General features: G+C 39.7%; 2 long non-coding RNA genes across 2 annotated transcripts in view; both read left to right on the top strand.

The window, feature by feature from the left end:
* The window catches only part of LOC140700104 (uncharacterized), a 65,458-nt gene extending 44,506 nt beyond the window's left edge, over positions 1-20,952 (top strand). Inside the window, exon 3 of the long non-coding RNA XR_012078322.1 lies at positions 20,251-20,952. This is a non-coding gene — a long non-coding RNA (uncharacterized lncRNA). The remainder of the gene's footprint in view (positions 1-20,250) is intronic.
* The window catches only part of LOC107033416 (uncharacterized), a 151,127-nt gene that overhangs the window by 112,358 nt on the left and 15,603 nt on the right, over positions 1-23,166 (top strand). The gene's annotated exons all lie outside the window — the stretch shown is intronic.

The following is a 23,166-nucleotide window of genomic DNA, read 5'->3' as shown; positions in this document are numbered from 1 at the left end:
AAACTTGTTCCTTTGATTAAAAGAGAAGTTCCTTGAGAGCTGGGATCTCATTGTCTTGCTCCCCCCCCCCCCCACCTCCTCCAGCACCACAGGCCTCTGCCTCTTCTCTGCTTGGATCAGGAAGCCTTTTTCCTCAGGCATCTCCCCACCTTTCCTCACAATTGCACAAATCCCAGGGTCTGTGCCAGTCTTCTTTTCTGTCCTCTGCAGGCCCTCATCTCCAAATCCCCTTACCCTGGAGAATCCTGTAAACCACCTCCTTCTCCACACTTGGCAACTTTTCCTACTCTCTGCCATATTCCCTCTCTCCTCCATTAAATTTATTTTATTTGCTTTGCTCCTATTCTTATCCATCTATAATTTTTATTTTATAGCCACTCCATAATGGTCTGGGGCCATTCCTACTGAATCATCACCTGGTCTTACTTTAGGATTTAATTTGGTTTTGTTAAAATTACTAAAATTCTCCCTGGGCAGGTGTAGACCTGGCCAGGGCAAAGCTCTCTAGGCTGTTGACTGTGAGGCCCCTCCCCACTGGTAGATTTCCAGATTCTTCCGTTTTTCATTCAGCCATAGGGCAGGTGAATGTTCCTGGTGTAGCAGAGTGTGTGTGTGTGTGTGTGTGTGTGTGTGTGTGTGTGTGTGTGTCTCCATGTAGCTTGAAGTATAGATGTTTCTCTTTTAGCTATGAGAACATAGGTTAACACTGCCTAGGGAAAGGGCTGTAATGTACTTGAAGTGGCTAAAGAAGCTGTCTACAAGTGGCCACTATACCTGCACTTGGGAATACAGACACATTCTATCAGGGGTCATTTTTCTTTTTCCTTTTTTTTTTGAAGTATAATCAATTTACAATTTGTGTTAAATTCTGGTGTACAGCATAGTGATTCATGTATATATATATATATATATATATATTCCTTTTCTTCTTTTTTCTTTTTTTAAAATATATTTTTATTGAAATATAGACAGTTTACAATGTTGTGTCAATTTCTGGTGTACAGCACTTCAGTCATACAGGAACATACGTATATTCGTTTTCATATTCTTTTTAACCATAAGTTACTACAAGATATTGAATATAGTTCCCTGCCCTTTCTTCTTTTTCATTATAGGCCATTACAGGGTATTGAATATAGTTCCCTGTGCTATACAGTAGGACATTGTTGTTTATCTATTTTATATATAGTGGTTAGTATCTGCAAATCCTGAACTCCCAATTTATCCCTCCCTATCCCCTTTACTGCCTGGTAACCATTAATTTGTTTTCTATGTCTGTGAGTCTGTCTTTATCAGAGGTCATTTTTGGTGTGAAATCAACAGCAATAGGTTTTAGCTGCTTATACCTTTACTTTGCCTTCAGGGAAATGGGGTAAGAAAAGGTTGGGAAAAATAGAATTTCCATTTAGATTTTCCAATGTATTACTTATTCCCTTGCATAAAGATATCTCCATTAGATGCAGAAATTTTAGCAATGGGATTATTGGACCCAGAAGCCGTAGAAGAGGAAATAGGATTCAGAGAAAATGAAAATAACGAAATTAGAAAGAAACCTCCTGAGCTGGATGTCTCATATTTACCCTGGTGGTTGATCACTGACTATCCCCCAAGGCCACCAATACACGCAGATCCCTTTGAGAAGTAGAACTCAGGCTGAACTCCCCTCTAAGTTCCACGGATGTTTTTGTTTTGTTCCCCTGTCTGAAGAGAGACATTGTCAGTTAATCAGAGCATGTATCTCCCTCTGCCTGCCCCTTCCATAGTCCTGGGATGCAAGTGGCTATTTCCCCACCTCTGTCTGTATATCTACATCCCAAATATTTCCTAAGGAATTGAGAAAGAACTCTCTGGTGGGAAACGTGAACAGTACACATCTTTCCTGGAGAACCCATCAAGCTAGATCAGGGAGCTGTTGGGCAGAGCCTGTTCTGGTGCCTCAACTTCCACTCCCTTGCTGCAGTTTTGCTTGGCTGGAATCAACTGACATTGAGTCTGCCTGTTTGTTTTAAGAGAAATGGGAATAGAGCTGGGGTGAAAAAGAGTTAGCCTCCTACTGGAGATAATGCAGTGGTTCAAGTTCTCCTTTAAGGATCTAAGTTTTTGTTTTTGTTTTAATTTGGGGGGAGAGTTAATTAGGTTTATGTATTTATTTTTAATGGAGGTGCTGGGGATTGAACCCTGGACCTCATTCATGCTAAGCACACACTCTACCAATTGAACTATACTTTCCCCAGCTAAGGATCTAATTTTTAATCTAGAGGATTGAATGAGGCCATCTGAGACAGCCTAATACTGGGGGTTTGAAAATTGACATTTTCTCACCATCCTTCCTTTCCTTTAAAAAATACTGTAACTGGGAAGAATATGATTATCCTAAAACGTTTTATTTTTTAATTAAGGAGGGTTCATTATGCTACCCGTCTCATCTCGTCCCAGAGGAGGGAAACCCTGTGTTCAGCAAGTTTGCTAAGAAATAATTATAGGTTCAGATCTTCCCCAGGCCTCGAAATTCAATTAAATTTTTTTTAAGTTGCTTGCAGTCACATGGTATGTATATGTGGATGCAAGCGTGAGCGTGCATGTGTGTGCGCGTGCGTGCATGCACACGCACATGCATGCCCCAGTTTTCCTCGTAACTACTCTGGGAATGGGTTCTCAAATGTGAGGTTCCTAAAAGACAACCATGCCCACACTCCCAAGCCCAATTTCTTTGGCTGTATCTATGTGAGCTGATATTAACATGATGAGAAATGCTGTGTGAAAGGAACCTTACCTTGTTTTTTGTTGGTTGGTTTGTTTTTGGCTAGGACTGCCCTGATTGTCTACCAGTCCCCAATTCCTGGGATATGTCTCTGGCTTATACTGAATCAGGTCCATGTAAATAAGTGGCTCTCAACCCTCACTGTGGATCAGAATCCACAGTGAACTTTTAAACAGTAATGACCCCTGCTCCCCGATGTATTTACTCAGGTGGTGTGGAGTAGGGTATTTTTTAAAAGCTGCTCAGGTGCTGACGTGCTGCCAGGGATGAAAACCACTGGAGAGATGACAGCTGTGTCTGGGTGGCGTGGATGATGTGGGGATTTGGTGATTTGTCCAGACACCAAACAGGGTCATGGGGCCCAAATTTGATTGCCTGCACTGCCCAGCTCACTGTGTGGTTATTTTGAATAGTGTCAGCATAGGGGCAGAGTGGTTACCTGTCCCTTGTATCCAAACTCTGAGTTGTATTTGAACGTGGGTGGAAACAGGAACCCACAGTTTCAGGAACCCATCACCTCTTTCCTCATCCCAAGAGAGGAGGCAGTGCTATGGTAGGACTGTCCCTGTTTATGTAACAAAGATTATTAGGGAAGATCGTGTATAGATGACAGACTTTGTGTGAACATTCCAGAAGATAGGGAGGTATGTGTGGATTGAGGCCACAAATGACCTTTCCCCCAGTTTAAAGAATATAGCTAAAAATCTCCAGGCCTTAGGGCGCAAGCCCTCCTGGCACCAGGAATATGGAAAGAGGGAAGGCAGGGCTATGTGAGGTCAGCGTCTCACCAGATAATAAACCAAAAGAGACACGTCTAATAGAACTAATAAATGAATTAATAAAATAAATAACATAAATATGCTTATGAATCCCCATATATATTATCAGCATATAAACATATATAGGTTTCTGTATATTAGCGACTTACATAATGTGTGTGTGTGTGTAGATTTAAACAGAGTGATATTTATGTAACTACACCAGCCTTGTAGAACATGGGGGTAATTATGCAGATAGCTCAGGAAAGTGTTTTGAAAACTGTAGCCATATGAAAATTTCACTGATAGCCTGATGCTTCCATTTAGATTTGTAAATGATGTATATATTTTTTATTTTGTATATGGATGTTCATATATATTATAGATAGATAGATACAGATAGATACAAATATATATTTGCTCTTTTTTCAGAGAAGAGGTGCTGAATCTGTGTAGGTAGCTAAAGTGGTCAATTCAGACTCAAATAATCTGCTCTGTGGCTTAGATAATCTGCATTTACTAATTAATGTGAATCCAGTTCTAAAATCTTCAATTATTTGGTGCTACATAGATATGACCCCTACAAATCTGAACCAGTTAAATGCACTTCATTTTGCCTTTGAGAATGCAGGTGTGTGGTGAATGGTTAGTAAGATCTATAGTGTCCACTTAAAAAAAAAGTTTTATTGAGATATAATTCACCTATTTACAATTATTCATCCAAGTAAAGTGATCAATTCAATCCAAATTTGCTATATTCAGAGACATGTGCAACCATCACCAGTCACTTTTAGAACATCTTCATCATCTTGAAAAGAAGCCCCATACAGTCTAGCTATCACTCAGACAGCCCCTGCTCCCATCCCTCTCAGCACTAAGCATCCGTGAATCTTTCTGTCTCTATGGATTTGCCTGTTCTAAACATTTCAAATAAATAGGATCATACATGTGGGTCTTTTGTGATTGGCTTCTTTCACCTAGCATGTTTTCAAGGTTCACCCAGATTACAGCATGGATAATATTTCATTTCCTTTTATTGCTAAATAATATTCCATTATGTGGATATACCACATTTTGCTTATCTAATCATCTGTTGATGGTATTGTGTCCACTTTGAATTATCCACCCTCTTGAAGGGAGGCAGAGTGGAAAACTATCCAAGAAATGGCTAAGAGAAAGGATATTTCAGTTTGGCTTTGTGATGAAGTCAGAATCTTCTCTCTCACTCTTTGTCCTCCTCTCTCACACATAGGCACACGGGCAGGTGCAAGCATACATACATATTCACACTCACTCTTTTGTCAAACTGACCCTATGTTCTTTTTGGGCTAGACTGACAGCAGCTGGATGGTTCATGGAGGGGAGGAAGCAAACCTAGGCAGTCTCCAGAGACAAGAATAGACCAGCACACATCATCCACATATGTGGAAACACACTTTTGTCCCAAAAGAGCTTGACTAAGAAATTGTTTACAAACCACTACAGGATCCTTAACTGATCTCTATGACATTTCTGTTCATCTCCCAGTTTGGTTCTGTATCTGAACTGTGTCTCTCCAAACTGCCTCCAAGAGTTGGGGCTCAGAGTCACACAGTGTACAATGAGGGTGGGAGGGAAGCCATCCACTGTCATCTTCCTGTCCCCTGTGCATAGTCCAGGCTGAGCTGACCACAGAGTCCAATGGTGGTGATTTTTTATGAAAAAGAATATAGATGAGTTTTATTAAGATTCCCCTCTCTCTACATAAGCAAAACAAAATGACAACCTACAGAATGGGAGAAAATATTTGCAAATGATACGGCTGACAAGTTTAATTTCCAGGATATAAAAACAGCTCATACAACTTAATAACAAACAAACAAACAAAAAAACCAATCCATCCAAAAATGGGCAGAAGATCCAAACAAGCAATTCTCCAATGAAGACATACAAATTGCCAATAAGCACATGAAAAAATGCTCAGTATCACTAATTATCAGAAAAATGCAAATCAGAACTACAATGAGGTATCACTTCACACCAGTCAGAATGGCCGTCATTCAAAAGTCCACAAACAGTAAGTACTGGAGAGGCTGTGAAGAAAAGGGAACCCTCCTACGCTGCTGGTGGGAATGTAGTTTGGTGCAACCATTATGAAAAATAGTATGGAGATTCCTCAAAAAACTAAAAATAGATTTCTCATATGATCTAGCATTCTCACTCCTGGACATATATCTAGAGGGAACTCTAATTTGAAAAGATACATGCACTGTAATGTTCATAGCAGCACTATATACAATAGCCAAGACATGGAAGCAACCTAAATGAATATCAACAGATGACTAGATAAATAAGTTGTGGTATATTTATGCAATGGAATACTATTCAGCCATAAAAATAAAATAATGCCATTTACAGCAACATGGATGGACCTAGAGATCATCATTCTAAGTGAAGTAAGCTAGAAAGAGAAGGGAAAATGCCATATGATATCACTCATATGTGGAATCTTAAAAAAGAAAAAAAGAGTACACTAATGAACTTATCTACAAAACAGAAACAGACTCGCAGACATAGTAAACAATCTTATGGTTACTGGAGGAAAGGGGTTGGGAAGGGATAAATTTGGGAGTTTGAGATTTGCAAATGTTAACTGCTATATATAAAAATAGATTTAAAAAAACAAATTTCTTCTGTATAGCACAGGGAACTATATTCAATATCTTGTAATAACCTTTAGTGAAAAAGAGTATGAAACCAAATATATGTATGTATATGCATGACTGGGACATTGTGCTGCACACCAGAAATCGACACAACATTGTAAACTGACTATATTTCAATAAAAAAATACTCTCCCTTCCAAAAAAAGATTCCCCTCTCTCTGGGTTTGCTCAGCAACAGCTTAGCTTTAAATAGGCAACTCATTCTTCTAACTGCTTCTGTTATCTTGTTAGCAAAACCAAAGTGAAGCGTATGAGAAGATAACCTGGCCATGGAAAAAGAGCACCTTATTTAAACCCAAGATTGGCTACTCATGGATGAAATAGAATAAAGGGAGCTTTTCTGAATTGTTCAGTCTCAAACATCCCACTTTATTAAATACATCCAACATGAAACCAACTTTTGTTGTTTCACTTGAATCCAAATCTCCACTTTGGTACAGGTATGTCAGAGGAGGAAGTAGAACTGCTCTGTTAGGTTCATGGATGCTGTTCTGTTTCATCTGCTCCACTGGTGATGCCATTAATCACAGTGTGGATGTACCAGCTTTCCAGTTTTCACTTGGGATTTATGTGGCTACATACTACATAGGTTTGTGCTAGCAAAATAAAGTGTGCCAAGAAGGACTGGACCAGATATTCATCTACTCATTCAGCAAAGATTTATTGAGCCCCTGCTATGTGCCAGGCACTGTGTGAGGTTCTGGGGTAGTGGGAACAGGATCCTGTCTACAAAGTACTCACGGTACATACTTGTAGAAGAAATGGACATATTAACAGATAGGTGTAACACAGTGTGTAAAGTGTCATGAAAGAAGGAATGCACAAGTGTTTTGAAAGCACCTAACCCATCTCTTTGGGGTGGGAGCAAGGTGGTGGGGCTGAACTCTCCAGGAAGATCAGATGAGGAGAGCCAGAACTTTATTTCATTTACCTTTGTACCTCCTAGTCCTAACGATGAGACCATGCTTGTTGAATAGATTGATCAAGGATTTATGAAGTCTCTTGAAATGCAGTGGCGAAAGCACTGTAAGAGGAGTCAGGAGGTCTGGGTTCTGGTCCAGGCTCCACGATTGCAGTTTGTGACTTGGCCTCATCACTACTTGTCAAGATGAAATTAGGGGAAGACCTTGGACTACTGCCAGACCTCCAATTCCCCTGTTAAATAAAATATATTGTCCCTTCTTCCAGTATATGTATAATAATTAAGAAATAAAAAATTTTCTTTCTATAGTCCATTCATAGGATAGTCGTCAGCTCTCTATAACCCTGTCCTTTCCCAATTTTCTGTGAATCTTTTAAAAAGTATCTTAAAGTTATTTGGGAAAGTGTAACTCCAGAGTGTTTTTCGCAAAAGCTAGGGCAGGTTGACTAGTACTGAGGAGGTTGGAACCTGGAGAAAGTGAAATAATACTAAAGAACCCATTTAGCTTACTTTGGCCAGTGCTGACAAACAGTTTAAACCACCCTATGGTTAGAGCAGTGGGGCAGCAGGCAGAGCCCAGGGACTGCGTTGTATAGGAAGGGACTGTGTTCTTTGTAGGAAGACATATCTGCTTGAGTCCAGCAGAGAGAGAGACTGGCGGCCCAAGTGTCCTGACCTATTTGGAACAGGAGGCCTCACAATCCTGCCGATCGCCTTGCCTCTTCCTTTCCCTTATTTTAGGCTGAAGTGAGGAAATAAAACTGAAATGTTCTGTTCTAATCCAACAACTCACTGTTAAAGATGAAGAGCCTAACCTTTCTCCTAGAATTCATCACTCTTTGCCTCTGGAACTCTTCAGCTCTTGCTTACCTCAGTTTTCTCCTCTGCAAAATGGGTTACTGCCCTACTTACTATTTTTTTTTAATGAGGGGAGGTAATTTTAGGTTTACTTATCTGTTTTTTTTTTTTAAACAGAGGTACTGGGAATTGAACCCAGGACCTTGTGCATGCTAGGCAGGCACTCTACCACTGAGCTATACCCTTCCCCCTCCTGCCCTACTTACTATTCGATATACTTTACTTTTATGTCACTTTTCGTAATTTGTAACTTTCACGTGATTAATATCTGTCCTCCTAAATTGACAGAGATATTCAGGAAGACAGGAATTGTGTTTGTTTTCCTCTTCATTTTACTCCTAGCAACTAGGACAGTGCTTCCACATACTAGTAACTCAATAAATACTTTTGAATAAATGATGAATAGTATTGCCAGGATCAAGTAAGATGAAATATTTGAAATACCTTTGAAAAATTGTAAAGGTGCAATGTGTGTAAAGCATTGTTTCTAGTTAACTAGATTGTAAATTCCTTGAGTTTAGGAACCAAATCTTATACTCTTTGTTTCCCATTCAACACAGCACAGCACTTTCCACATAGTAGGTAAATAATTACACTCAGCACTATAGTATTTAAAAGAAAGTTATATATGTATGTTCATGTATGACTGAAGCATTATGCTGTACACCAGAAATTGATAACTTTGTAAACTGACTATACTTCAATAAAAATATATATACAAAACAAAAAAGAAAATTATAATACTTGCAATAAACAAACCAAAAGTGCATTTAAGAAAAACAATTCCATTTGCAATAGCATCAGAAATAATAAAATACTTAAGAATAAATGTAATAAAAGAAGTAAAAAACATACTCTGAAAATTACAAAACATTATTGAAACCAAATTAAAGAAAACCTAAGTAAACATAAAAACATCCCATGTTCATGGCAAAACTTCCCAAACTGATCTACAGATTCAGCACAATACCTATATCAGAAACCCATTTGGCTTCTTTGCAGATAATCCCAGAATTCATACAGAAACTCAAGGGACATAAAATAGCCAAAATAATCTTGAAGAAAGAATAATAAGCTAGGAAGACTTACATTTACTGATTTTAAAACTTACTACAATGCTATAGTTATCAAGAGAGCATGGTACTGGCATAAAGATAAATATACAGATCAATGGAATAGAACAAGAGTCCAGGAATAAACCCTCACATTTACAGTCAATTGATTTTTAACATGAGTGCCAAGACAATTCAATGGAGGACAAATAATCTTTTCAAGTGATGCCAGGACAACTGGACAGCCACATGCAAATAATTAAATTGGACCCCTACTTCACACTGTATATGAGAATTAACTCAAAATGGATCAAAGACCTAAATGTAAGAGCTAAAAATTTAAAACTCTTAGAAGAAAACATAGTTGTAAATCTTCATGACTTTGAATTAGGTGATGGTTTCTTAAATAAAGGCATGATAAGAAAAAGAGATAAGTTGGACTTTATCAAAATTAAAAACTTTTTGCTTCACAGGACATCAAGAAAGTGAAAAAACAATCCACAGAATGGGAGAAAATATTTGCAAATCACATATCTGATAAGAGACTTCTATCTAGAATATATAAAGAATTCTTATAACTCAATAATAAAAGACAAATAGCCCAATTAAAAATGGGCAAAATATCTGAATAGACATTTCTCCAAAGAAGATATACATGCCAGTAAGCACGTGAAAATATGCTCAGTATCATTAGCTATCAAGGAAGTGCAAATCAAAACCACTAGGAAGGCTACGATAATAAAAACAAGATAAATAATAAGTGTTGTGAAGACTGGAAAAATTTTAACCCTCATTTATTGCTGGTGGGACAGAAAATGATACATTGGCTTTGGGAAGTAGTCTGACAGTTTCTCAAAATGTTAAACCTAGAATTATCATGTGACCCAGCAGTTCCACTCCTAAGTATATGTGCCAGAGAAATGAAAACATATATTCACACAAAGATTGTATATTATTCATAATGGCTGACAAGTGGAAACAACCCAAACGTCCATCAACTGGGTAAATAAAATGTAGAATATTCATATAATGAAATATTATTTGGCAATAAAAAGGGAATGAAGTACTGATATATGCCACAGCATGGATGAATCTTGAAAACATTATGCTAACAGAAGGAAGCCAGCCACAAAAGACCACATATCACATGATTCCATTTATATTAAGTGTTCAAAGTACATGAATCTATGAAGTCAGAGAGTAGATTAGTGATTGCCTAGAGCTAGGAGTGTTGGGGTGGGGAACAGGACTAATAGATAAAGGATTTTCTTTTGGGGTGATGAAAATATTCTAAAATTGGTTGTGCTGATGATTGCCCAACCTGGTGAATATATTAAGAACATTGAATTGTACACTTTAAATAGGTGAATTATATAGTATGTGAATTATATCTCAATAAAGCTTTTATTGAAAAAAAGAAAATTATAATACAGTGTCTCCCCTTTGGGAACGTACAAGCTAATTGGAAAAAAAATTTTTTTTGGTTTTCCATCTTAAAAATGCTGGCTACTCCAGTTTGAAAGTTGATTAATTTATTTTCTATTGGCTACTGTAGCTTAGAACTTTGGAATTTAGGGTAAAGTTACAGGAAAGACATTAGAGGTGGTAAAAGGGCAGAGGACAAGGGCAAAAGGGAACCCAAGGAGCTAAGTGTTTGAGGAAAAGGTCTTTCTTAGCCAATCGAATAGGTAAGAACAGTGTAATCAAGAGTCCAAACATGAATATCTTGGATAGAGAGTTCTAGTTTTGGTTGTGGTGTTTGGAACTGAGTTGTCTCAACCACTTTCTTCAGGTCCAAAAGACACTAAAGACATGAGCCATTGACTTCCTGTCCTTTTAGAGTCTCCCACATCTCTCTGAAGATCTGGATAATTGGTGGGTGTGGAAAGCACTTGTATCCGTCTGGAGAGTGGAAAGGTGAGGAAGAGCTGGGGAATGACTCAAGGAGATTGGAGTCTAGGAATAAAATGCTCTGAAAACCTCCCTAAGTATGTCATGGGAAGGACATCTTGATGACTAAATTGACTCCTACTGTGCTGCAATTTTGATTCTAGTCTTGGTTTCCTTCCTTTTTCCAGAATCCAAATTTCAGTGATGTGAATACCTTCATACACATTTGCTCTAAACAGCCCCGCTGAACAGAGCCTGTCTTGAAAGAGAGAAGGGGTAAGGGGAGGTGTGAGAGGCAGAGAGATCTGGCGTGGGAGGAAAACAAAGAGTAGGCTCTGGTCTTTAGGAAAGTCTAATGAGGAAAACGATGCTCAGCTCTTGGACTTAAGAAACAAAGAATCCACAAATAGGAAAACTTTCCATATTTGAAAAAAAATGTGCTTTCTGGATGAGAAAATGTTGAGCTAGATTTTAAAGTAAGTTCAGAGTGTGGACTGGGGAAGCATTCCCTCCACTGACGCTGGGCCCCAACCACAGGAATAACCCCAAACCAGAGCTGGTTAACTGTGACCCTTTGGCTGCATATTCTGGGTGATCTGATGTGACTAGTTGAAGTCTAGTTAAGGACTGACTTGGGGGCAAGGTAGGGGACACTTATGAAGTAGCGTTTTGGTTTAGGTCTTGACTGGAGAATTCAGTGCATTTGCAGTTGCCTTTCAGGGGAGCTGAAAAGGAGAGTTGGGAGCTCTTTCTGTTGTGTAGGTTACCTCCATCAAAACAGACGTGTGTTCTGCTCTCTGGCCAGCCCTATTCTCTGCTCGTCTTATCCCAACTTGCCTAATTGATACCTTGGCCAATGGTGTCATTAACAATGCTTGAATAATAGCCTGACTGGCTGATTTCAAAATGGGACAGGTGATTAATATGTCGGAAATCCTGCTGCGGGGAGCAGGGAAGGGGATGTCCTGAGGAATAAAAAATGAGGGAGGGGTCCTTCTGTGCCCCCCACTTCCACCCACTGTTTTCCACCTATGGAAGAACTTGGGGACAGAGTCAGATTTCCACCTCCTTTTTGGTTTGCTGATCCCTCTCCATTTCCCCTCCCCTGCCTCCCCCAACCACACACGTTCTGACACCTACAAGCTCGTTACATGATGATGACCTATATTTTTATCTTTTTTATGAGCATCAAACACACATCGTCTTGCAAGCACTTGTGTTTTTTTCCCTATTGACGTGTGAGTGTCTTTGATGGTAATTTATTGTAGGGTTGAACAGCCAGGTCTTAATTGTACCCTAAAATTGCTTACCATTTTGATGCCTCCAAACCATCCCAAAATGTACCCTTTTCCTCCAGAAGGGTGTGGGGCAACCTCCTTTTAACTGTCTTCTGTGGTAGAATGTGGAGCTTAGAGAGAACATGAGGAAGAGAGATTTCCCTACTGGGTTTCAGGGACACCTTGGCCACCAACTTCTAATTGCAGTTGGGCTGTATGTAAGGTTTGTTCTACTCAGCAAAGCTGAACTTGGGTTTTGATTTGTGGCTCAGGTCAACATGGCTTCACTGGTTGCTTAGAAGGGTCAATGAGCAATTTCTACTCTGACTGTCAGATCCTTCAGGAAATTTCCACAGTGGCCACTTTCATCTGTGAATTCAGATGGATTTAGAAGTGAGAATGCTGCACCTTAACCTAGGGAGTCTGGGCTGTGAGAGGCAGCTAACCGAAAGCATAGCAGTCCTTCTGAAGTCATTCTGCAATAACCTCTAACTTCCACATCTGACCACTCCCTCATCTGGCTTAGGCAAAATTCAGCATCCCTAAGGGGGAACAGAGGATAAGGAGGAAAATCCAGGGGGAACAGAGGGTGAGGAGGAAAATCCTAAGAATACAAATTTAGGCCAAGCAGAACTTCATTCTTAAGCATAATTTGAATTTGGACCCAACAGTCTTCTCTGCCCTGGCGTCACTTTGTCCCTCAGTACAATAAAGAGCACCATACACTAGGACACTCAGATTCATTACAGGAGGATGAGTCAATGACCAGAACAACAAGGAATGTAACCCACGTCTCATGAAAGTGTAAGGGAAAAATGGAGACTGAAGTTCCTACCTCTCTTTCTGGAGAGGCCAGCAGTGAGATCCAACATTGACCCAGGTACTGTGCTGGAAACTGGTCTACCTGTGGACTGAGTCCTTGTTGGCTCTTGTTACAGACTCTCCATTGCCGCTGAATTCATTTGTTCTCTGTCTCCCACACATGACATTCACCACATGGCTTGCTGGTACTTGCCTCCAAACATTTATACAGGCCAGTTTCCTCCTTCTCCAATCTTAGGTACCGTTTCTGTGTCCTCCTTGTTCAACCCTGTTCCTTTCCTCTCTGTCTACTTGGTCTTAAAAGTCTCTTCCACCATAAAGCTGCCTCAATCGGCCTTATCTCCTAGGACTCCATTATTTTATAACTCTTCAATATTATATTATTTACACTTCTCTCTCTGTCCTATTGTCTGCCTGTGTCCATGAAGGAACTTTTTGTGGCCATCTGAATAAACCTCCTGATGGAAAGCAAAACTATTACCACCAGCTTCTTAGGTAGATAAAAATCTCTTTTCTGTTAAAGACCTTCCTAAGAAGGAGACTATACATATTTCCTTGGCCTCCAACTTTTATGTCCAGTGGAGTCATATAGATGCAGATGAACTTGGTAAAGACGTGCCTCCATGGTGGAGTACAGGTGAAAGGTCATTTTCCTTATGATAACTTGAAGATTGTCTGTTCTCAAACTTCAGAAATTGAGTCAGTTATCTAGAAATTGCAAAGAAATACAGGACATCTGTCACAATTACCTGGTCCTTGATTACATATAGAATAAAATCCAAATTCTGTGGCTTGGTCTTCAGAGCCCTCCATAGTGACACTATGTATATTTACCTCTGCATCCCTTCACATAACCTAGGCTACAACCTCCATGGGTCTGCTTGAGGTTCTTGAACTTGTTCTACCCTCTTCTGCTTCCAGACCTTTGTACATACTGTTCTTTCTGTCTGGAATGCCTTTCCTTTCCTCATCGACCTATCAAGGTCCTTTCCTTCTTTTAAGTCCAACTTAAAATCTCCAGGAATACTTCCTAGATCTCTCTAGTGACAATTATTTGTCTCTCCTGCAACTAGGGTGTCACATTATTGAGCCTCTATAATAACATTGTTTTGTACTAGAATCATTGATATTGGTCTCTTTAACTAGATTGTAAGCTTTTGGAAGGTAGAGATTGTGTATTTTTGAACTTTATATCTCTTCCTATGCTTAGCATAATGCTTTGGACAGTAGATGCTCAAGAAATACCAATTAATTGGAAAACAGGTGTTGTTTTTATGTTTATTTTGCTCTTACAGCTCTTCTCTAACCATGTCACCATTTTATACTGTCCAAAGCAGTCTTTGGGTGTTCTCCACCTCTGCCTACTGTAAGAGCAGAGCATCTAAATTAATGTAAGTGCAGGTGGAACTGACAAGTTTGAGAAGACCCCCAAAGCAGATCCAGCCTTGGAAAGTTTCTGGACTGGTTTGAGATTAGCTTTCCTGTGTGGGCAAAGGGCATTTGAAGAGATGTCCATGCCAAGCCATTCAGAGAGAAACCAGGATCAAGGGAGAACCATCTGAAGATTAGAAGAAACTGATTTCTGAGAAAGGGATCAGTTCAAGGATTTTGTATGTCAGCAAAAAGGGCAGTGTGCTTGCTTAGAGGTATTCATTTCACTCTTGGCACCAAGCTTGTTTCTTTATGTTACAATAATGTCGCTGACAGCACTTTTCCTGTCAGATGCCTGAGGAAGGGCTGACAGCTCTGCTCCCATTTGCTTGTTGGTAGAAGATGAAGAGTGGGATTTTTTTTTGACTGCTTATGTTCCATATGCTTAAGAAAAGACAGATCTACATCTCCCAGGTCTCTTACCAATCCCTCCCATCAACTGTTTACTCCCCCACCATCTCAGGTTTCCTGACTTCCAACAAGGTCTTTGCATTCTAAGATGAACTGTTAAACTGTTTCCCGCCTCTCTCATTGCTGATGGTCCACATGGGTAATTTCTTCAGTTCTAGTCCTCAGGTGCTCAATTTTGTAGCTTCTTTCTTGCCAAACTCTGGTTTATTATCTCCTCTTCCTCCTCCAGAAAGTCTTCTCAGACTATCTTCCAGAAATATCCTTAACCTTTCCTCATCCTCCCCAGCATGGGTGGCTATACCTCAGCCCAGATCTTTTAGTGATGTTCCTGTTTCTCTGCATCTTGTTTTCCATCATACAGGGAACCTCAACATATGGATATTACTTTTCCTTTTAACTCTGTATGCACCCCCATGGCCTCCAGTTCTTCCAGTCAGAGAAGTCATTGACTGGCTTTCTCTTGCTTGGAAAATCAACCAACATTAACAGATGACAATAAAGAGAGATACAGAAGCTATTGACTTTCTTGATCCCTTCCTTCCTCCCTCAGTCCTTCCTTTCCATCATTCCTTCCTTCCACAAATGCTGGCTGAGTATCTGCTATGTACCAGACATTACTCTAAGTTACCATGCTTCTCTCTGTATATAGCTTATACTCAGTGCTCTTTCTGAGTGATTGTTTAGATATTGGTTTGATATGGGAAATTACTTAATTGAATGTTCCCAATGTCGAAAGTGTGGAGGTCTCTAAAAGAGAACAGAGTGAGGATTTCTCTTCTTTGTTAGCCACTCTCCCCATTCTTGGTATTGCTATTCAGCATTGGTCCCTCTCTCAGAACTTGATACAGAAAGTTGTTTTGTGCCTTATCCTGTGATGAGTTAGTCCGTCTCAACCATAATTTTAGCATTTACTGAAGAACTCTAAGAATGAGAGTGGGGAGACTAGGTATTCCTAAAAAACAGAAACCATGGTCCTTGCATTCAAGGAACTTAAAATACAACAAATGAGGCAGCAAATATTTCTCTCTCTGTCATAGAAAGACACACACACGTGCTGGTTTATGCAATTAAACATTGTTAAGAAACTAAAAGTTTAGATGAAATGAAGCAAAGAAGTTATCTCAGTCCAAAGAAAGACTCTTTGGAGGAAAGGATTTTGAGTATCTGGGTTTTGAGGGGAGACTGTGGGAAATAGAGGCCATGAAGGCAACATTCGAGGGGATAGGAGACAACGTTCAATCACAGGCTTAGATGTGGGAATGAGTAGGGGTGTGGGAGCTGGTGAATGGGTTATCTTGGCTGAAGCACAAGGTCTAAGTAGGAAAAATAAAAAGAAATTGGTTCAATGAGAGATTAGGGTGGAATTGGCGAAGGCCCTAGATGACCGATCTAGGATAATGTGTCTTCCGAGCTGGAGGCAGGGAAATAAATGAAATAACTTTAGGAATATTGAAAATTTTTTTCTTTCCCCTAGCCTTTGAGAAAAAGGGATCAAGGTTTTGGAACTCTGACTACTTTCTGAGTGAGGCTCTGCTAACATAGGGGGAAGAACAAGACCGGTTATAATATAAATCTAAGGTCTAGTTTTTTCAAAATATTGCTTAAATTTCAGCTGAATTATTTATTCACATAGATTCTGTACTTCATTTTGTTTGGTTCTCTTCTGGAATCATAGAATGACCCTACAGAAATTAACTTACCTGTTACATGCTTCTTGCATCCTTCAGTCTACCCATATTTCCTGTATAACCCATATTTCCTGTATCCCATGGTAAAGCAAAGAAACCTTCACACCTAGTATCTGTCCACTGATCTCTACCTTTCTGGATTGACCCTGCTTGAGGAGAAGAAATATTCACTGAGAAACTGCCTTTGGATTTTGCCAGCCTGTTAGAGGGAGGTCTTCTAAATCTGAGTCATACTAATTACCACGGGGAAAGAGAATCTCGTCTCTAGAATCGCAGATTTTTATGGTATTTCCACCTTGAACCTCTGCTGTAATTTCCTCTGAAGCAGAAGGAAGGGATGGCCACTTTCCATATAATGTTTAAATATGGATGAGAGGGAAAAGACACTGTAATGTGCCCACCTCTTCCCTTTGGTACATTTAAGTTTAAAAGACAAAATACCAAGAAAGGAATTAAATTTTACAGAGAAAGAAAGAAAAGAATTACCAAACAAAAAAGAACTTCCCAACAAAGTGGATTATTGAAATGATCAAAGGAAATTGTATAGTCCCTTTATCTGAAGAGCTAGAAGAATTGGATCAATTACCAACCGTCTGCATGATCTTGGAGGTGATAGAGTGGATGAGGAGACCTCCAAATTTCTGTCTTCAGGCCAAAGACTCAGTGATTTCAGAACAGGACATAGAGAGAGGAAGCCAGAGTGACTTGAATCCATCCTTTCACACCTCTCTTCCCTATGGCCGCATGCACTTCTTGTTCCTCAAAAATATTTTTTGCCTTTCTACTTCAGAGATGGAAGACTTTGAGGAAGTGAAAATGAAGTTCATTCAACCTAGATGTGCAAGTGGAATTTTGTGACCAATTCTGATATGATTTTCATATCATTTGAATAGTCAAGGTGAATTTTCGTATTGACATTGGGTCAATTCTTTATTTTATGGATTACCTGCTTGGTGGATTTTTGCAAACTCCATGCTTCCAGTGCCTTGGGTTTAGCAGAAACAATGTGTCAGAAAGAGCACTAAGGTTAGACACAGATGGTATTTTTGCATGTGTGTGTATGGGTGACTTTGTGTAGATAAAGTAATGTGAATTTATTTCACTTTTTGGGGGGTAACGCTAATTACATTTTAAGCTAATATATTTATTTGGGAATCTGTTTACTGGTGGTCTCTACCAATAGACAGTAAGCTACATACAAGGCTTGTATCTATTTCGTACACCATTGTACACTCAACACTTAGCATAGGACTTGGCATATGATAGGCGGTCAGCAAATGAAGGAATTATGGGTCCCTCTGGTCTCATCTGCTGACTTGGATAATGATAAATGCCTGCTTTCCAGGGGCTGGGAGGATTCTATACTTTGGCAGGTGGAGGAATCAGAGATGAGCTACAGAGACTGTGATCAGATGTCCCCAGCTGAAGCTGGCAGCCCTGGGGTAGATCCCTTATTGACATCCTCTACCCATCACTGGCTGCATCTTATCATAAGACCTATGGCATAGGCTAGGGAGTGATCCAGGGCTGGGGATGGGAAGAGGTGAGGCCTGGCTATCAGAGTAGACATCTTATTCCAGCTTCAGTTGTTCCAGATGTGGCAGGATTCCCAGCCCACTGACCTGCAGGGCACAGTGTGGGGTTGGTGGCATGAGTCAGAGCAGAATGTGAGGCTGGTTGTTTGGGAGTTTCAGTCTGTGAGAAGCCGGTTCCCCATGCCTCAGTTCTCTGATGGCATCTCCAGGACACAGCCTAGGAACAATCATTTGAAGAAGACAGACTGAGCACCTACACTCTTTTGAATCCCCTAGGATGTTGGCGGGAGAAGAATTTAAATGGATTTTAATGGGCAGAAGACAATTAATAGACCAGCAAAGTATCATAGAGTATTTCAATTGAAAGAAAGTTTGAGAGATCATCTTATCCATACTTCTGCATTAATTCCAGATAAATAAAAATCCCTTCCCTTGAAGATTTTCTGACCTATAATGTGGAGGCCATCCTGGGGCAGTCGAATCTCAGGATAAATTCTCCAAGCTCCCATTTCCTTGTTCTCCTGGTGGGACCGAGTGGACGTACCAGAGAGATCTTGACATCTACTTCCCATAATGCTCTGCTTCCCACCACACAGCGCTCAGTGGTGGGAAGTGGCTGCAGGTGCGGAGAGGCCCTCATTCTTGGGTCTTACTGCAGAGGGGACCTATGAATCTTGTAAATGTGATGACATCGGCAATGACAGACTCTTCAGCCGCCTGCTAGTCTGTAATTGAAGCCAGGAATTCAGCACACGCTCTGACACACCCAGCCTTCACTGTGGGTTCCCAGAAGCGGGTTCTTGCATAGCCACTAGACTGGGAGGACCCTCACTTAACCAACCCTCCCTGACAAGCTCCAAGGCCTCAGAGCTGAATCCTAAATTCCCAAACCAAGCAATAATTTTATCCCTCCTTCTGTATCCATTCCCAGTTGTGCCTAAACTGTTCCTGCAAGTTATTCCCCAGTTTATTGCTAAACTCCCCAGTAAGTGAGATCCAAGATTCATGGTAGTATCATGGGACCATCTTTCATTTTGATTTGACTGAAATCTTTTTTTGTCACAATCAGAGCCTAAAATTGATCAAACCAGAAAGCATCTACACTGCTTTGAAGCCCCAGGCAAATAGGTTGGGGATTTTTCCTTCTGTTCTCCACCTCTCTCCATAATGAGACGCTTTGTTTCCGTGAGTGAATCGGCACTGATCCAGACTTCCAGACTCTGTGACAGGACATTTCAGCCCTCCCTCTGCCTCCAGGCAGGACTGAATTTAACTCATCCCAGACTAAGGGTGTCTCCTCTAGACCTTGTTTCAAGATTTCCTGAATCTTCAGCATTTTTAGTTGAACTTTGCCCCTGACATTTAATCTTAATTTCCTCTGGCAATTGCAGCCCATTATCTCTCATTGTGAAAAAGGAGATCTATGTCCTTCATAACTTTTCAGCTAAAAGTGTCTCAGGTCTCTTACAATGCTTCTCAAATGTTAGTTTGGTCTCATATCTCTCTTCCTTATGCCAGAAAAGGAAAGTTAGTATTATTTGAAATTTGCCTCATTGTCTAAACATTGCTGACCTCAGCTAGTATTCAATCTTTTTGTCACTACTGTTATTGTGCCCCTCCCCCGACATATCTCATCCTTTCTTTGGACTGAGGTTTCAAATATAGTTTTCTCTACCTGGGATGCCTTTCCCTCTCTCATCAATCCTGAGCTTCCATTACTTCCAGACCCTGTTCCTTTCTCTCTCCCTCTCAAATGCCTTTACTAACTCTACATTCCCTTGCATTCCCAGTCCTTCCAATGCCCCTGGCAGTAATGTAAAGAACTTCATTTAGCCGGCTTCAAGATCTGCCCTCACCTCACTGTCTTCAAATATGAAGTCCAGATGAGAAAAGCCCTGAGTAGCATACAGGAAACCAGCAGCATAGTGTAGAGTGATGTGTAATAGCGTGGAAGTCAAGAACCCCAGGGTTCTATTGGTGAGTCTGTAACCTTGGGCAATTCATAACCTTTCTGGCCTTTCAGTTAATTATTTGGACAAGAAAGTATTGCATTCAGCCATCTCTAAGAATGCTTTAAACTTGAAATGTTATGAATTTGTGGTTTTCTATCTTTCTCGGTCTCCTCCAAAATTACGGACAGAACTCCATGAGCAAGGAAATCACAGAATAGAAGGAGAGTGAATTGAAAGGCATAATTGGAACTCACGGAGGAAGAAGCATAAGAAGACCAGGGAGAAAATGGCCAGTTACAAGCCAAGAAGAGAGTCCTCAGAAGAAGCCAAGCCTGCTGACACCTTGATCTTAGATTTGTAACCTCCAGAGCTGAGCAATAAATTTCTGCTGAAGCCAAAAAAACAAAACAAAACAAAACAAAACAAAACAAAACCCTGATTGATAGGAGGGAAAAAGTCATTTTAATGTGTAGGTGGTGCTGGTAATAATGATTGGAAATTTGAAGTGAGAATTGGGGAGGGCAATTGCACCTCCTTATCCTCTTGCAATTTTACAAAAATTGTTGTGATCTGTTTTAGAAGGTAGAGAAGTGGCTACGGCCTAACCCTTACATCCTTTGCACAGTGACCCTATATCCCAGAAATATGCTTATTCTATGGTGGGAAGGTGGGCCTACCCTCACTAGACTCACTAAGAAAGATACTACATTAAATATTTACTCATTTCTTCCTTAGAAACTCTGAAGATCTATGTTGAGTGAAAAAGACTGTTTCCATCTGGAACTAAAAAAAAAATCTTCATTTTCTAAATGGAACTCAAGTTTCTTCTATGATATATTGGTTGTTAAGTTTCATAACAATCTCTGTAAAATAAAAGGCTATAAAACCCAGTAATTTATAAGGTTATGTGGCTATGTGTGTGTGTGTGTGTGTGTGTGTGCATATGAGCAGTTCATGTGATTTCCACCGTGGACTAGAAGAGGCTTAGAGAAATGTCATGCTAACCATGTCACTTATCCTAAGCAGGGACATACCACATTATTTTAAATAACTGGGCCACTTACATTTTTCTAAAAAGGGGAACCCTAAAGAGCTGGAGGAGAGAGGGGAGAAAGATGAATATTTATTAAATACCTTCTCTATATTAGGTATTGTGAAAGACTCTTTATAAACCACATTTGCCTAAATGTAAGGTGAATTTTTATCTTCCCAAAATAATTTCTCCAAAAAAAGAGTTGGTTTATATTTGAATCCTTACAAAGTCTCATGTTGTAGAATATATTGTCAATTACTTGATTTTGGAAAAATAGGTTCTTTTTTGGGAAGACACATTAGCCAGCAAAACAACAAACAAACAAAACCCTCCAAAAGAAAAAACAGAATCAAGCTAGTTTGAATTGCTTATGAGACTATGTGATGGACTCTATTAAAACAAAACAATACAAAAATCACTTCAGTTTCTGAGAACATGACAGGCTAGGTTATTTGAATCAACTTTCCTGCTGAAAACAACTAAAAATGCTGGATAAAATATTTAAAACATCTTAAAAGCATCAAAGAGCTGACAACATAGTAAGGAAATATCAGGCCAAATGTAATGGAAAGTGAACATTCAAAGTGGTAAGTGGAACAAAGAGGCCACTTTTGACCAGAAGGTATTTGCTGATCAAGGCAAACTTGAACTCTGGTTTTGATGGCTGGTCTCAGAAGTTAAAACTCAGGGTTGGCTAAAGTGAAGAGTCTAATAGGAGACACCTCCCACATTAAACTGAAAGATTACATCTTTGGGATAAGAGGGAAATAGAAGTAAACCTAACCCTTCTTCTACCTCCTGAAGGACTGCAAGAAAGTGTCCTTGTGCTGAGCAGACTAGGGAGAAAAATTTTAAGCCAACCTGATTTGTAGCCAAATTTACATTACCTGGGTAATCAAGGAAAACCTCAAACATTGGTTTTAATTTAAAATGATGGCAGACAAGTATTTCCCCAGGCACCTGGCAAAGGTAAATGCAAATCCTCCCTCAGTGAAGTCACCTGAATCCTAAACTTCAAAAATCCCCACAAGTAATTATTCAAGGGCAATGAATAAGCAAGCATACAGGAAGGCAAGGCACCATGAATGAGAATCAGGAAAAACAACAGACAGCAGAAACAGATTAACAACAAATTCAGACATTGAAACTGTCAGGAATATATTAAAACAAACTTTAAAATAGTTGCAGGGAAAATATGAAAAGTGACCTAGTGGACTTGAAATGGAACCAAGTAGAATAAATCCAATGGCAGGTTGGATCCAGTTGAAGAGAGAATTGGTAAACTAGAAGATAAGTCAGAAGAAATCCAGAATACAGCAGAGAGGAAAAAAATATGAAAATATGGAAGAGGGTTGAGAGATACAGAAGATAGAGTGAGAAAACCTGCCACACATTAATTAAAGTTTCAAAACAAAAGGAGAGAAAAACAGGGCAGAGGCAATATTTGAAGAGATAATTACAGAATTTTCTAAAACTGATTCAAGTCACTAAGCAGCCTAATGAATTCTAAGCAAGACAACTAAACAAATCCACATCTAACAAGTGTCAGTGAAACTGCAGAATATGAAAAATGAAGAGAAAAAGAAAATGAGAAGCCAAGTAAGAGACCTGCTTCTGGCCACGAAGAAGTAACTGATATGGAACTTGTCCTCCCACTGTAAACAACTAGAAAATATATATGAAAAGCTATTTTCAAATGTTGAGAAAAGAGGCAATGCGGGACTGTGATCCCTGAGAGAGGGAAACAAACAAGGTGACTCCTATAATCACTCTGGATTCCAACCTGGAGGCAATTTTTAAAAAACATCAGCAGCAGAGAAAGTGTGCATCAAGCAGAGAATGGTTGTCATTCAAAGTTGAGGAGATAGAAATTGGAGTTCAGGGAAGCTGAGGCAGCTAGAACTGGTGGGTCAGAATACTTTAGAGGAAGGAGCTATGCAGAGAAAGAGCTCCAGAAGTCTTCATACAATCTGCTGGAATTTTTGGATGAACACTAGTTTGTGCATGGGTAGGGTGAAACTCCATGATGCTGAGCAAAGAACAACAGCTGGTAAATGTTAGTTGAACAATT

This window comes from Vicugna pacos, chromosome 12, assembly GCF_048564905.1.
Source record: "Vicugna pacos chromosome 12, VicPac4, whole genome shotgun sequence".
NCBI lineage: Eukaryota > Metazoa > Chordata > Mammalia > Artiodactyla > Camelidae > Vicugna > Vicugna pacos.
The sequence above is the reverse complement of the archived record's forward strand: the minus strand, read 5'-3'. Positions and strand labels throughout refer to the sequence as shown.